This window comes from Macaca fascicularis, chromosome 5, assembly GCF_037993035.2.
Source record: "Macaca fascicularis isolate 582-1 chromosome 5, T2T-MFA8v1.1".
In the NCBI taxonomy this organism is placed as follows: domain Eukaryota; kingdom Metazoa; phylum Chordata; class Mammalia; order Primates; family Cercopithecidae; genus Macaca; species Macaca fascicularis.
The window spans coordinates 156,458,769-156,474,865 of NC_088379.1; the positions used below are offsets into that span (position 1 = coordinate 156,458,769).

At 40.0% G+C, this 16,097-nt stretch overlaps 1 protein-coding gene and 1 pseudogene across 2 annotated transcripts in view; both read left to right on the plus strand.

The window, feature by feature from the left end:
• The window catches only part of FHIP1A (FHF complex subunit HOOK interacting protein 1A), a 264,968-nt gene that overhangs the window by 138,928 nt on the left and 109,943 nt on the right, over positions 1-16,097 (plus strand). The gene's annotated exons all lie outside the window — the stretch shown is intronic.
• On the plus strand, positions 10,409-13,015 carry LOC107128661 (small ribosomal subunit protein mS22 pseudogene; annotated as a pseudogene).

Below are 16,097 nucleotides of genomic sequence, written 5' to 3' on the forward strand. Positions count from 1 at the left end.
ATGCCCTTCTAATAATTATGCTAGCACTTATGTATTGCTACTATGTGTCAGATAGGCACTGTCCTGAAACTCTTTCCTATATGAATTTGTTTAGCTCTTACAATAACTCCATGAGGAAAGAACTGGTACCCCATTTTTTTTTTTTTTTTTGAGATGGAGTCTCGCTGTGTCACCCAGGCTGGAGTGCAGTGGCCGGATCTCTGCTCACTGCAAGCTCTGCCTCCCGGGTTTACACCATTCTCCTGCCTCAGCCTCCCGAGTAGCTGGGACTACAGGCGCCCACCACCTCGCCTGGCTAGTTTTTTGTATTTTTTAGTAGAGACGAGGTTTCACCATGTTAGCCACGATGGTCTCGATCTCCTGACCTCGTGATCCGCCCATCTCAGCCTCCCAAAGTGCTGGGATTACAGGCTTGAGCCACCGCGCCCGGCCAAGTTACCCCAATTTATAGATGAGAAAACTGAGGCACAGAGTTGGAGTGACTTGCCTAACCTCATCCAGCAGGTGTGGCAGCGCTAAGATTTGAACCTAGGAAATCCAGCTCTAGAGTCTGTGCTCTTAAGCACTGTACTATAAACCTAAATTCTCCTTGTGTGATAAGCATCCTGTCAAGTAAACCCCCTCCAAAACTCTATGCTTAGCTCCCCCTCAGCCCATAGTGATGGCTCCCTGAACTCCTAATGCATTTAATAGGCATAAAAAAGCTAAAGCCTTCATTGTTTTGTATCCTGCAGTCCTGTATATATATGAAAAAATTCTTTAATTATAATTATTGCATGCTATAATAGAGAATTTGGAATATGGAGACACCAAAGAATAAAATACAATACACCTGGAGATAACTACTATTCACAGATTATCTGTGTTCCTAAACTTATTTGTAAATATCATACATATATCTTTCATAATATAGGGCATTATACATATACACACTATACATAATTATGGTTATGCCATGTATATAATTTTGCATCTTGCATTTTTTGCATAATATTATAGTGTGAGCATTTGCCTGTTGTTAAATATTCTAAGTCACCATTATAATGAATACAAACAATTTAATTTGTTATTTAGTCTGTAGTGGACATATTGTTTCCTTCCAATTTTTTATAACTACAGACATTTCTACAACTAAATGGATCAAAGATTGTGGCTTCAAAAAGACTTCTGGTATGTTTGCAAAATTGCCTTTCAACAGATTGTATCTATTTATTACTTCTTCGGTAGTGGAAAACTCTAGGGTGTTTCAAGGCACCCATTGTGAAAATTTTGATGCGTCTTTACTAATGTGATAGATGATCTAGGGCAAGTGTCATGGCTCAAATTGCACTGAACCAAAGTGCTTAGGTAATAAGCACATGGTACTCCATGAGTACTCATTTAGTTAATTTCCAATAGTGATGTGGTGGGATTTGTAGAATTCTAAGATTTAGAAACTGGAGGAGATGGGACAAAATCATTTACTAAAGCTCCATATTTTGAAGATAAAGTGAGACACAGAGTGGTGAAGTAACTGTCCAAGTTTGTATAGCTGGTTGGGAGCAGAGTAAGTATTATGTTTCTAGTTTTCAAGCTCTGATTGTTTTCACTATGCCACATTGTTTTTCACTTACCTTAACCCATTCACCCCGGTCTGGCCTCACTTACAGTGAGACATAGCTGCCCAAACTGGAGGTGCAGCTTATGACCATATATCAAAAAAATCAATGTTTTCAACACTTTGGGTCTAAGATACAGGGATTCTGATTAACCTCACCAAACAGTCCAACTTTGTCATTATTTAATTTCTCCTTTTCCTGCTTAGAGCTTCCCAGGTGCCAGTGTTTAAGATCAAATGGAGGGAATGTGAAGATGGGGACCTGAAATATGGCCTGTCCCTCACAGACTGAGACCTTAGACCCTGTGATGCTGTTTAGTGCTTTGTACTTGGAAATAGGATTCTTAGGGCTTATGGGTTTAAGTGGTAGTTGCAATGTCTGGCTGTGTGGCCTTTCCCCTCTACTACCATGGTATTGAGAAAAGGAAATCAATGGAAGCTGGCTCAGCTTGACTTAATCTTGCACCTGGAACCAGTTCTCTGAGCTGTCATCTTAATACAGCCCTGCTCTGCAGGTTCAGAGGTGTGGAGGTTGGGAGGTTGAGTCCAGGAGTTTGAGACCAGCCTGGGTAACATAGGGAGATGCCGTATCTATAAAAAATACAAAATTAGCCAGGTGTGGTAGTGTGCAACTGTAAAGCTACTTGGAGAGGCTGAGGTGGGAGGACCACTTGAGCCCTGGAGGGCAAAGCTGCAGTGAGCTGTGATCGTGCCACTGCACTCCAGCCTGGCCAACACAGTTGGACTCTGTCTAAAAACAAGAAGTGTGGAAATCGTCACTGCCCTCACTATTTTTGCATTTCCCCAAAGACCAGTTGGTTTCCCAGAAAGGTCTGGGTAGCATGCATTAATATTTCTATGTATTGATAATGTGGAATGAAAAGTAAAGGCAATGACTTTTTACAGTTTAATCTTTTTTTGATATTGTGGTAATTAAGCCATAGAAAGGTTAGTAGTTTCGAGGCAGAACATACAAGTTAAATTCATACCCACCCACATTGCTAATAAGATTGACTAACATTTCCAAGGCAAGATATTTCCTTATCCTTCTTAGTTTTCAGAATAACCTACCTATATCGCTCCTCCTGCCCTTAACAAAGAACAGAGGATGTAACTAGTTGATTATAAGAATTATTTTGAATTAAAATTTCCCTATTAAAAAAATTGAAAAAGAAACCTGCTTTGAAAAATGTCTCACCTTCAGGGAAAGGTGAATGCCTGAATGCTGTTATGCTGTTTATTATGCTTTTGGATGAGAAACTTTATTCACTCAACAAATATTTCTTAAGGGCCTAAGTGATGGTTAATTATAAGTGTCAACTTGACTGGATTAAGAGATATCTAGATAGTTAGTGAAGTGTCACTTCTGGGTGTGTCTGTGCGGTGTTCCCAGAGGAGATCAGTGTGTGGGTAGGTGGACAGACCAGTGGGGTAGATCCGCCCTGAGTGTGGATATGGAACATCCAATCTGCCTGGAGGCCCAGATAGACAGAAAAGGCAGAGAAAAGGTGATTTCCTCTTTCTCTCTCTCTCTCTCTCTCCTCTCTCTCTCTCTCTCCTGAAGCTGAGACACTCTTCTTTTCCTGCCCTTTGGCATCAAACTCCAGGCTCTCCAGCCTTTGGACTCCAGTATTTATACCAGCAGCCCCCACTACCCCACTCTCAGGTTCTCAGGCCTTTGGCCTTAGACTAAGAATTAACATGGGCTTTCCTGGTTGTGAGGCTTTCGGACTTGGACTGAGCCACACTACTGGCATCCAGTGTCTCCAGTTTGCAGATGGGTTCCTGTGGGACTTCTTGGCCTCCATAATTGCGTGAGCTAGTTCCCCTAGTACGTACGCTCTTGTCTATCTGTCTGTCTGGAGAACTCTGACTGATACAGACTATTATGTGATACTTATTGTGTAAGGCATTGGGGATGTAGCAGTGAACAAAATGTAGACCTTGCTTTCACGGAGTTTGTAGTCTTGAGGAACAAAAAGGCAAGTTCTTCTGGGAATTCTTCCTAGAAGTGGAGACATCTAGGCTGAGACCTGAGGAGTGAGAAATCTCAGTTACCCAGGACTGAAGAATATGCCTACCATGATTGGATCTGGAAATGGGAAAGTGGGGATTCAGTATTTGACTTGACTGTTAATGTGGATGTACACATGCAACATGTTAAAGAAGGAGAACCATGAGAATATTTAGGTTTAATAACAGTGTCTTTATCTCAAAAAATGTTTTCTGCTACTTTAGAGCCTAAATTTTGTTTCTTCAGTTGGGCTGGCCTAACAGGTAGGGATAGATTGAAGTTCTCAAGTTCCAATCACAAAGACATTCTCTTTGGTCCCCACTTCATCAGTTCCAGCAGCACCCGCCACCCCCTGCCTTGCTACTTGTTCCTTAGTTTGAAAACTGCACGGCAGTTTTTTCTCTAGGTTGGCAGTTCTGATTAGAGTGGATTACTGCTACTCGGAAACCAGGAGAGAATAGTGTGACATGCTTTTGTGCAGTGGTACCCTTGATTGGCTGTATCTTGTCCCCTGAAGAGTTGTCATAAAGGACTGTAGGCCATCAATTGTTACTGTATGTGTGAGCAGTGGCAGAAGTACCTGCAGATACAGTGCTGGTGATATGTTAGAAAGAAGGTATGTCTGAAACAGTCAAGACACACTTCTCTATTTTAGTGTGTAAATGGTTGCTGCAAGAGAAAAGCCACCCTGCAGAGAGGCCATAGGCTCACAGAAAGGTAAGGCTTAAGCTATAAGATCATCTAGTCTAATGTTCTTAGAAGTTTCTTTTTTTTTTTTTAATCTTAAATCCTATAATCTCAATTATAACCTGTTGTACTCCTCCCCAAAGAACAATAACAGCTTGAAAGGCATGTTGAAAAGTTGTAATGGGTAAGGGAAGAACTTTCTTAAACACTCTTTTCTTCCCCCCAACAAAACCTTCTGTGGAAATTCAGAATATAAATTTGATAAAACGCAGTGAATTGACACCTTAGAGAGTTTTAATATTCACCATTTTAAAAAATATGTGAAGCACCGCTCCTCTCCAAAGCTCTTGGATTCTGGTAGGCACAGATGGAAAAATAGCTCATAGTAATGGCTCACTTTTATCAGTACTTGCAGTGAGAAAGGCTCAGTGCTGGGCTGGGCGCAGTGGCTCATGCATGTAATCTCAGCACTTTTGGAGGCTGAGGCGGGTGGATCACCTGAGTTCAGGAGTTCGAGACCAGCCTGGCCAACATGGTGAAACCCCGTCTCTACTAAAAACATAAAAATTAGCCGGGCATGGTGGCGGGTGCTTGTAATCCCAGCTACTCAGGAGGCTTAGGCAGGAGAATCACTTGAACCTGGAAGGTAGAGGTTGCCGTGAGCCTAACTCACACCAATGCACTCCAGCTTGGGCCACAGAGCGAGACTCCCTCTCAAAAGAAAAAAAAAAAAAAAAGATTGTACTGAGCACTTACCCACAGTGTCACATTTAATCTCCCCTGCAGTCCCATGAGGTAGGCACCATTATCATCACCTCTATTTTACAGATGAGGCATTAAGCTTAGAGTGGTTTAATGTCCTGCTGAAGGTTACATGGCTAGTAAGTGCTAGAACTTGTGCTTGAATCTGGGTCTCCATAACTAACCATTCAATGCCTTTAATTAATAATCTAGTGGACTCTTATAACTAGATGCCACAAGTTCATGCCAGCACCAGCACTGGGACCCAGGAATTCATACCCCTGGTCTAGTGTTCTTTGTGCTACACCAAAATAGATAACTGCTTTGGAAATATCAGAGTAATATTTAATAAGTGAGCTAGTTCCATGGAAACAGTTTTATCAGAGGCCTTTGAACCAGAGTGACTCCATTTTGAATAGGGGCTGGGTAAAATAAGGCTGAGACCTGCTGGGCTGCATTTCTAGTAAGTTAGGCATTCTAAGTCACAGGATAAGATAGGAGGTCAGCACAAGTTATAGGTTATAAAGACCTTGCTGATAAAACAGTTTGAGGTGAAAAAGCCAGCTAAAACCCACCAAAACCAAGATGGCAATGAAAGTGACCTCTGATTGTCCTCACTGCTACAGTCCCATCAGCACCATGACAGTTTACAAATGACATGGCAATGTCAGAAAGTTACCCTATATGGCCGGGCACAGTGGCTCATGCCTGTAATCTGAGCACTTTGGGAGGCTGAGCCAGATAGATCACCTGAGGTCTGGAGTTCGAGACCAGCCTGGCCAACATGGCACCACCCTGTCTCTACTAAAAATGCAAAAATTAGCCAGGTGTGGTGGTGCATACCCGTAATCCCAACTACTTGGTATTAGAAATGCAAAGTGCTTGTTCCCCAGTGCCATAAAGAAATAGCACTCGAACATAAATTTAATTTTCTCAGCAGGGCAACTTTTACTTTCTGCAGAAAGGGTGCCCCTCGCAGATGGAACAATGGTGAGAGCACACCTGGACAGGGAAGGGGCAAGAGTTCTTATTCCTGATGCAGGTATTCCATACTGCTGTGTCGTTCCCCTATTGGCTAGGGTTGGACTGCACAGTCTAAAGTAATTATGATTGGCTATTTTAAAGAGGGCAGGGGCATGAGCCAGAGTGGTGGGGTGAATAGTTTGGCAGGAAGGACGGTTAGGAACAGGTAACTAAAGGTGACTTAGGTCCGAGCAGGTGATCGGGATGAGTTAGGACAGAGCAGGTGACCAGGGGAACAGATGTGAACTACTGATTTGGACTGGTGGGAAAGTATTTACTGAAACTAGAAGGAAGTGGGCGAGAGAACCAGGAAGCTAAACTTTAAAATGGAGAATCAAAGAATAAGAGAGCTGAACATACTGACATACTGATTCTTTGAAGAGAAACTTGGGGTTCACTATATTTAACATTGGGAGGCTGAGGCTGGAGAATTGCTTGAACTTGGGAGGTGGAGATTGCAGTGAGCCAAGATCATACCACTGTACTCCAGCTTGGGTGACAGAGCGAGACTCTGTCTCAAAAAGAAAAAAAAAAAAAAAGTTACCCTATATGGTCTGAAAAGGGGAGGAACCCTCAGCTCTGGGAATTGCCTATGCCTTTCCCAGGAAACTCATGAATAATCCACCTTTTGTTTAGTATATAATCAAAAAATAAGCATAAAAATGGTCAGTCAGCCACCCTCAGGGCTGCTCTGCCTATGGAGTAGCCATTCTTTATTCCTTTACTTTTTTAATAAACTTACTTTCACTTTACTCTATGGACTCACCTTGAATTCTTGCACGAGATCCAAGAGCCCTCTTTTGGGGTCTGGATCGGGATCCCTTTCTGGTAAGTTTCCTTAAAAAAAAAAAAGTAGTATGGGACACATGTTCTTTTTTTAATGTGGCTTAAAAAAGACTAGCCTGTAGTCTTTGAAAGAGAGATGAGTATGTGTTAAAGTAAAGGGGAAAATCTCTCCTTCCTTCTCTTTTCTCCCTTACTCTCTACTTTTGGAATCAGAAGATTTAGACTTGAAAAATCTTTAAATAGGGTTTGTTTTTGAAAGAACAAGTGAGTGACAGGATTATTTTTCTTGTTCTCCAGGTTGTTGGTATTTATTTGTTTGCCTGTTTATATTTTTAAGTTTTTTATTTTTAATTTTTGTGGGTACATAGTAGGTATATGCATTTATGGGACACATGAGCTGTTTTGATACAGGCATGCAATATAAAATAATCACATAATAGATAATGGGGTATCCATCCCTCAAGCATTCATCCTTCATGTTACAAACAATCCAATTGTACTCTGATTTTAAAATGCATAATTAAGTTATTATTGACTGTAATCACCCTGCTATGCTATCGAAGAGTAGGTCTTATTCATTCTTTCTATTTTTTGTGCCCATTAGCCATCCCCACCTCCCCCTGAAAACCTATGTGTGTATTTTTAAATTAGCCAAATTATCTAGTAGCCTCACATGAAGGGTAAATAGTTTTAAAATGGTAATGTAAGTACGTAGAGTAAAAGCTAGTTTTTGTGTTCATTCTTAAGATTGGTTTTGGGTCATTTAGAACTATTAAAGGTGGAATATTAGAAAATATTGATTGAACTTACTGAAGCAGCTTTGGTGTGTTTTCATTAGTTTGTCTAGCAAAGTAATATTCTTTACTGGTTTTTGAAGGCTTGTACCATTTACAAGATTTCTGAATTTAAAAAACTAATATTTTCCCTCTCTCTAAGTGTCTTTAATAACCTTAGATATGTAGTTTCTTAGTTGATGGATACTGATGGTTCTAGTTGCTTGACATCCTGGGATGCAGAGACTCTGAGGTGGAGATTTACGTGCAGGAGTTTGTTAGGGTACATTCTCTGAATCAGCACCTGTGGGGGAGAGAAGCAGGACTGTGCAGAGGATGATGATGGACTGCCATCAAGTCCTTTCTAAGGCCTAGGCTGACCCTACAGGAAACTCTGAAACTGGGTTGACCCCCTCAGGATTGTCCTGAGTTGGGGTTGGGGGCAACATCCTCCTTTAGTCATGGATATGAACTGCCCTTAAGGGGGAGGGCTCAATCATGGGCAAAGCAGCCCTCTTTGGCAGAGGGAAACTTCTGGAGAGGGCTGACAGCCAACAGCACTCTTAGCAGCTGGGAGAATAAATTTTTTGGTCCTGGAGGGATTTAGGGGGACCTGAGAGCATCCATTACAGTGCTATTAATGCTTGAAATTTAGTAAAAGGTAGGGGAAGTGGACAAAAGGTCATCAGATAATCTCTGTGTGATGAACATAGTGTTAAGGTAGATAGGTAATTGTGCAAGTATAACTAAGATTCAATGCCATCCCCATCAATATACCAATGACTTTCTTCACAGAATAGGAAAAAACTACTTTAAAGTTCATATGGAACCAAAAAAGAGCCTGCATTGCCAAGACTATCCTAAGCAAAAAGAACAAAGCTGGAGGCATCATGCTGCGTGACTTCAAACTGTACTACAAGGCTACAGTAACCAAAACAGCATGGGACTGGTACCAAAACAGACATATAGACCAATGGAACAGAACAGAGGCCTCAGAAATAACACCACACATCTACAACCATCTGATCTTTGACAAAGCTGACAAACACAAGAAATGGGAAAGGATTCCCTATTTAATAAATGGTGCTGGGAAAACTGGCTAGCCATATGTAGAAAGCTGAAACTGGATCCCTTCATTACGCCTTATACAAAAATTAATTAAAGATGGATTAAAGACTGAAATGTTAGACCTAAAACCATAAAAACCCTAGAAGAAAACCTAGGCAATACCATTTAGGACATAGGTATGGGCAAGGACTTCATGGCTAAAACGCCAAAAGCAATGGCAACAAAAGCCAAAATAGACAAATGGGATCTAATTAAACTAAAGAGCTTCTGCACAGCAAAAGAAACTACCATCAGCGTGAACAGGCAACCTACAGAATGGAAGAAAATTTTTGCAATCTACTCATCTGACAAAGGGCTAATATCCAGAATCTACAAAGAACTTAAACAAATTTACAAGAAAAAATCAAACAACCCCATCAAAAAGTGGGCAAAGGATATGAACAGATACTTTTCAAAAGAAGACATTTATGCAGCCAACAGACACATGAAAAAGTACTCATCATCACTGGTCATCAGAAATGGAAATCAAAACCACAGTGAGATACCATCTCACACTAGTTAGAATGGCAATCATTAAAAAGTCAGGAAACAACAGATGCTGGAGAGGATGTGGAGTAATAGGAATGCTTTTATTTTTTTATTTTTTTATTTTTTATTATTATTATACTTTTAAGTTCTAGGGTACATGTGCATAATGTGCAGGTTTGTTACATATGTATACTTGTGCCATGTTGGTGTGCTGCACCCATCAACTCGTCAGCACCCATCAACTCATCATTTACATCAGGTATAACTCCCAGTGCAATCCCTCCCCCCTCCCCCCTCCCCATGATAGGCCCTGGTGTGTGATGTTCCCCTTCCTGAGTCCAAGTGATCTCATTGTTCAGTTCCCACTTATGAGTGAGAACATGCGGTGTTTGGTTTTCTGTTCTTGTGATAGTTTGCTGAGAATGATGGTTTCCAGCTGTATCCATGTCCCTACAAAGGACACAAACTTATCCTTTTTTATGGCTGCATAGTATTCCATGGTGTATATGTGCCACCTTTTCTTAATCCAGTCTGTCACTGATGGACATTTGGGTTGATTCCAAGTCTTTGCTATTGTGAATAGTGCCGCAATAAACATACGTGTGCATGTGTCTTTATAGCAGCATGATTTATAATCCTTTGGGTATATACCCAGTAATGGGATGGCTGGGTCATATGGTACATCTAGTTCTAGATCCTTGAGGAATCGCCATACTGTTTTCCATAATGGTTGAACTAGTTTACAATCCCACCAACAGTGTAAAAGTGTTCCTATTTCTCCACATCCTCTCCAGCACCTGTTGTTTCCTGACTTTTTAATGATTGCCATTCTAACTCGTGTGAGATGGTATCTCATTGTGGTTTTGATTTGCATTTCTCTGATGGCCAGTGATGATGAGCATTTTTTCATGTGTCTGTTGGCTGTATGAATGCTTTTACACCGTTGGTGGGAGTGTAAACTGGTTCAACCATTGTGAAAGACAGTGTGGCGATTCCTCAAGTATCTAGAACTAGAAATACCATTTGACCCAGCGATCCCATTACTGGCTATATACCCAAAGGATTATAAATCATGCTACTATAAAGACACATGCACCTGTATGTTTATTGTGGCACTATTCGCAAGAGCAAAGACTTGGAACCAACCCAAATGTCCATCAATGATAGACTGGATTAAGAAAATGTGGCACTGATAATCATGGCGCCCCTCAGAACCACTGTGTCGCTGTGGAGCCTCCTGAGGGGTTCTGCAGGTGTGGAAAGGGTCTGTTTCTGGGCTTGAATCCAGCCCTGGCATGGTGGCCTGCTCCAACCGCTACCTTGCTCTTTCGAGGTGGGGCTGCCACGCTGCCGGTCAGCTCGGAGGCCACAGAATCTGGTAGCCCAGAGACCAAGAAACCTACATTTATGGATGAAGAAGTTCAAAGCATACTCATGAAAATGACAGGCTTGAACTTGCAGAAGACTTTTAAACCAGCTGTACAAGAACTGAAGCCACCAACCTATAAGCTAATAACTCAGGCACAATTGGAAGAGGCTACAAAACAGGTAGTTGAGGCAGCTAAAGTACGATTAAAAATGCCACCGGTTCTAGAAGAGCGAGTACCAATAAATGATGTGTTAGCTGGAGATACGATTTTGGAAGGAACAGAAACAACCAAATATATGTTTACTGATATATCATATAGCATACCACACCGGGAGCGTTTTATTGTCATTAGAGAACCAAGTGGCACACTACGCAAAGCCTCTTGGGAAGAACGGGACTGGATGATGCAAGTTTATTTCCCAAAAGAAGGTCGTAAAGTTTTGACACCAATTATTTTCAAGGAAGAAAATCTTAGGACTATGTATAGCAAGGACAGGCATGCTGATGTCCTCAATCTCTGCTTTGCCCAGTTTGAGCCAGATTCCGCTGAGTATATCCAGGTTCATCACAAGACCTATGGAAGATACAGATAAACACGGAAAATATGACCTTTTACGTTCAACAAGATACTTTGGTGGAATGGTGTGGTATTTTGTAAATAATAAAAAGATTGATGGTTTGCTGATTGACCAGATTCAGAGAGATTTAATCGATGACGCAACCAGCTTGGTCCAGCTGTATCACATACTCCATCCAGACGGCCAGTCGGCTTGAGAGGACAAGGATCAGGCTGCTGAGGGAATAAATTTAATCAAGGTCTTTGCAAAAACAGAAGCACAGAAGGGAGCCTATGTAGAACTAACACTGCAAACTTATCAAGAAGCACTCAGTCGCCATTCTGCAGCTTCCTAAAAATATTTTCAAAATACATTTATTTTACTAAATACTGACTACATTTCTCTGTTAATATTGAGCTAAACGTTAAAAAATGACCAGATTAAAAGGTATCAATTTGTAGTTCTCCCTACAAAGCAAAAATTGTTACCCTATTCACTTTTCTAGGCTACAAGGATATTTGAGTGCCTGGTTATGAATTTCTTGAATCATGTTAGATGAGCGTAGAGTTAAAAAGTATGGTTTTTTTGTGTGTGTTACCAAATAAGGTAAACGGTAATTTAGACCCCAGCTTAATGAGGTCAGAGGAACAGAGGTTTCACATCCTGACTCCAGAAATGGGTAGCTGCTAGATAAAATTGGAGCAAGACCTGTGGAATGATGCAATGAGGTCAAGAAAAAGAGTTTAGAGAATTACAGCATGGATGTTCAGCTCTAAGAAAAATGTGATTGACAGCATTTGAAAATGCAGATTTAGTTATGCAAAGAAAAGAGAGTGGGGCTGATCCCTAGGCAAGGTGTAGTTTCGGCTCAGCCTTCTAAAACTAGAAGCCTATTTTCATTGTTGAGAAAGGAAACAGAAGTATCTTCCATTAATTCAGAAGGTTTTAGGAGATACGGTCTAATAGTATGAAAAAAATCAAAGCCCATGTCTGTTTTAGTTAACAAGGAAAACACAGTGATTTAAATGCTGCACATAAACTCTTCTTAAGATGATATGGGCATTATGTTCCCAGTGGTCCACAGTATTTACATATAAAAATCTAAGAAATTTCTCATAGTCCAAAGCGCTGTGGTCAGGGTAGCAATCAATACCTATATATAATAATGATCTGTTTAGTCAGGTAAATGGAAAGCATTACAGTCAATCATCCAAAATATCTTCATCCAGATTGATATCTGTTATGTCAATATCTTCTAATTCCAAATTATCCAAATCTACTTCTAGTTCGAGTAAACTCTGCAAACAAAAGAGGGTAATTAAGTTTTACAGTACTGTTAAAGGGAAGTTATCTGTGGGTTCATGATCCAAAGTGAGAACTAAAATTTTCTTAATAGTAAAAAAAAAATCTTCCCATTTCAAAGCCGCTGCTCTGAAACTTGATTCTGTCTCTTAAACCACAGAGGCCTATGTATTCTCCAAATATTGATGGGGAGGAGGATGGGGTAGAGGGAGGTTTGAGTATGATGTCTGACCTACCTTTTCTTCTTTGTTGGCTGTGTGGGAGGCCACAATAACTGGAGTAGGAGAAGCAGGTTTCCCATCAAGTTCCTGAAACCCCAAGTGAAGATATTTATGAAGACAAGGAAATTTACTCAGGAATTTAAAGTTTTCCCTCAAGAGAAGGATGATCAGAATTAGGAAGTGGGAGATGATGTTTAAAAGTGAACCATCTCAGCCAAATTTGTCACATGAAGTACTCGGCTGACCTGTTGAGCTGTAGAGCTTGAGGGCTGAAAGCCTTTTTTTGCCTCTTCCATGACGTTTCTCTCTTCATTTGGCTATTGGAGAATAAAGCAATGATGAAATGAGATATTTTGAAATCATAACTTACCTATGAACTTGGCCTAAATCCCATATATCAGCTCTTAATTTAAAAAAAAAGTATTTACTGCAGTTCAAAATCTGAAGTCATGAATGTACTTCCACCCTGTAGTTACAATAAATGAAGCTTGATATCCTGGCCACTCACTGTGAGAAAAAAGAAAATGTGGCACATATATACCATGGAATACTATGCAGTCATAAAAAAGGATGAGTTCATGTCCTTTGCAGGGACATAGATGAAGCTGGAAACCATCATTCTGAGCAAACTGTCACAAGGACAGAAAACCAAACACTGCATGTTCTCACTCATAGGTGGGAATTGAACAATGAGAACACTTGGACACAGGGTGGCGAACATCACACACTGGGGCCTGTCATGGGGTGGAGGGGTCGGGGAGGGATAGCATTAGGAGAAATAGCTAATGTAAATGATGAGTTAATGGGTGCAGCAAAGCATCACGGCACATGTATACATATGTAACAGACCTGCACGTTGTGCACATGTACCCTAGAACTTAAAGTATAATTAAAAAAAACAAAAACAAAAAACGAAAACAAAAACAAAAAGATGTAATCCATTAACAGATCCATTTCTCCCGGGTGTGTGTGTGTTTATGTTAAGGAGGTTTGGTACATAACTCTGTAAAAATAGAACCACCTTTCTTACACAATTTATTTGATTCATGGTGTGATTTGTTCTAGTGTTAAATTCCAAACCTGGCTAAGCCACAGATCTTTAAATTGCACATACAGGAATGTGCTTTGTATTATAATTATTTGAGGAAAAATCTGGGACTATGTGACATGGAGAAGATGAATATGATCTGCAGAAATTTTATAAAACCAGGAGTCAAATTGCAGAAGCTGATCCACAGTGGGAGATTTAATATGAAGATCAATGTGATGAATGACTTGAATTTTTATTTATAATATCACATGGTTTTGTATTTCATAAACAATTACAAGAAAATCACATATAATTACATCTTAATTTGCTAATTTAAATTGTATTAAAACAGGGAATATATACAGCTGAATTTATGGGCTATTCCTTGTATTATTGATCAGTATCTGCCATGTGAAAGGGAAGAAACAAACATTTTTTAGTCCACATTTTGGGTAGTTTATCTCTCAATACAGTTAACGTATCATTTCCTTTAGAATAAAGTAATTAATTGAGATACTTTAAGTGATTAATATTTAGTGCTTTTTTCTTTTTCCTGGTAGGATAATCAGTTTTGTTTATATTTCTAACATGTATTAGAATTACTAACCAGTTGGACTCGATTTGTGTAGCTAGACTTGACTTAACCAGGGAAATGGAATATCTGTAGTGGCTGAAATGCCAAGTTTCTAGACTGAGTGATACATTGTGGTGGTAGCAATGACTAGTAAACCAGTTGTTACACCTTCTTCAAGTCATTGTTTTGCCTATTTGCAATCTTTTAATATCTCTAAAAGTTGGATTTGTGATAGGTGAAAGTTTCAAGACACTGTTCTGTTGACCTTATGGCCAAGCAAACAAACAAACAAAAAACAAATGTAGAGCTTTCATTAGAGACTGAATTGGAGGAAATCACATCATGTTTTTATCAGCACTCTTGTTATTTGCTTAAGTGAATTGCTTCCTTGTATCACCCTCGGATCTATTCCTATGCAAACAAGGTATTTATGCAGGAGTTCCTTCCTGGTAAAGCCATTCCTAAGCCCCTCTTCTGATCACAGCTGACCATTGACTCCTGGCTCCCATCCAGTCCTCCCAGTGCTCTGACTTTGCTTCTTACTACCCATGTGACCAGTCACTTTTCTCTAGGCTTCAGTTTCTTCATCTGTAAATGGGGATGACGCCCTACCTCAGTGGGTGGTTGTAAGAATTGAACAGACAATTTAGTGTGGTGCCTGGCACAGAGTAAGTGCCCAATAAGCAGTGGCTTTTCTCACTGGTGGCTGTTACTGTTACCTGCTGATGCAAACACCTCTCCATAGTAAGCTGCTTATCCGTGACGCCTGGGACTAGATTTTATTCATATCCCCACACTGCACATCTTGGGCTCTTGGATTAAATGCTTACTAAATCAATACATGAATAACATAAAAATGTGATCCCTACCTTCAAGGAGACCAGACTGATTCTGAAATAATCACAGCACAAAGCAGAAACTACATAACCATAGGGAGATGTAGTTAAAATAAAAGGTTTAGAGGAGAAAGATATTAATAGGCAGGTTTAGGGCAGGTACTTAGTAGGCACTTTGTTCAGCGTAGTGTTTTTGATGTTGGTAGCCAAAGGTTTTGGGATGCTGAAAATTTCTGGACATGTTCTGTTTCTACTGTGAAATTTTACACCCTTCAGTTTTAATGACAACTTGTTCTTTTACTTGCACATGTGACAGGGATGGACGAGTGCTCCCTTTTAGCCCACGCAGGTGGAATTAAATCTGAGGGCATCTGTTAAAAGCATCCAGTTTCTTTTTATACTTTTGCAACCATTTACTAAATATGTTTTCATTTCTTCTGGTTTGCTATTAGACTGAATATAATAATTTCATATGCCTTGTTGTAGTTAGTGTGTGTAGATAATTCAAACATTTTTGCTTTTTTAAAACTTCCATTATATAGTTATTCCACTTAATGACTTTGAAAAGATTCTTTCTCCAGAGAGAGAGAGTCAAACTGGAATTAATTATTTTTTAATCACTTTTTTGGGACAGCATGTTCTGCTTTGTGGTTCTCCTCCCCAATCACATAAGCTAGATTTACTTGAGAAATCATAGGGGGCTCTGTTCAGGCAGTTACTTGTTTGATTCCCCCAGAGGCACTGGCTCTTTGATCTTCTACTAGTGTAACTCCTCTGATCTTTTATTCTGTAAGGTGTTTGTGTCTCTGTATGATGGATGTTTCACTGACCCAAGTAAATGGAAGAAAATTTTCTCTAGCCTTTAAATGTATTGCTTTCCTTGTTCTTTCAAAAAACATACTTTTCTTGAGTAAGAACATTTAGAGGCATCTGGCATCAAATCAACAGAATTGTGGCCTTTAATGGAATTTGAGGCACTGTGAAGTGGTTT